The sequence below is a fragment of the Limulus polyphemus genome, unplaced genomic scaffold (assembly GCF_000517525.1).
Source record: "Limulus polyphemus unplaced genomic scaffold, Limulus_polyphemus-2.1.2 Scaffold3710, whole genome shotgun sequence".
NCBI classification, from domain to species: Eukaryota; Metazoa; Arthropoda; class Merostomata; order Xiphosura; family Limulidae; genus Limulus; species Limulus polyphemus.
This window is the reverse complement of record NW_013669320.1, coordinates 52,235-53,428: the sequence shown is the minus strand read 5'-3', so window position 1 is coordinate 53,428 and position 1,194 is coordinate 52,235.

The window sequence follows — 1,194 nt, the reverse complement described above, 5'->3', positions numbered from 1 at the left end:
ACTCAGTTGTTTCCTTGTCGTGTTTCCTGAACTGCACGATGATTCTTTTGACTGTCGAAAGCGGGATTCCCAAATTCTGCGAAATTTGCTGCTGACTTATTTCACCATCTGCTTGACCAACTATCCTTCCACTAACAAAATCTGACAATTCGAGAGAACCTTGAGTTCTAGGCATGTTGTAGCACAAGATAATTAGTGTGCGGACCATTTTCATTTATATAGTGCTCTGTGAACACAAATTAGTTAGCATAAAGCAGGTAAATGACGAAAAATTAGGTGTCTGTTTACTTGTGACCACTCAGTGTACACATACATACGTAAATTGTACATGTACCTATACGTACATTTACGGCACATGTGCATATTGATACGATAACACTGGTAATGGTAATGTATGTTTATTTTGTAGGTCAACATAGCAATTATTATGGGTTCACCTGTACAGAAACTACAAAAAAAACATTAAGTTTATAATTCACTTTCCACTGTATTAGTGCCTGCTGATTTGACATAATCATGTTTAAAGGTGCTTGCAATAAAATAATTATACTACGTTATTTGTTTTCATAATGAAAACAAATTTGTAACTTTCGTTTAAAGAGGATATTGCGAGAATAGTTACTCCACAGTAAAGGGTCATTTGTTGGTGTTTAGTACATAAACCCCATCACTGACCACTCATAAAATGGAAAAGTTTTTGTAAATGTAGAAAATGAGCTTAAAAGAGGTTAAATAAAGTTTATTTTTGTTCCAAATCATTTCATGAGGAATAACAAACTCAAGTAGCGGAAAAATTCATTATATTAGAAATTAATAATAAATAAAAACCGATATTGAAAGTAATCATAAAACTATTAATAAAACTTGTTGATGTGCTTGATTCAAGTTATTTGGAATATCCTTGTAATTGATTGTCCACGTGTGACTTGTGGAGTCTCCAAGATGATTACAAATTACCTGCTTGGTTTACTTGTGTGGTGACTGGAGTTGTTTTTGACCCACCACACTGAACCTGTATGTATTGATTACAAATTACCTGCTTGGTTTACTTGTGTGGTGACTGGAGTTGTTTTTGATCCACCACACTGAACCTGTATGTATTGATTACAAATTACCTGCTTGGTTTACTTGTGTGGTGACTGGAGTTGTTTTTGATCCACCACACTGAACCTGTATGTATTGATTACAAATTAC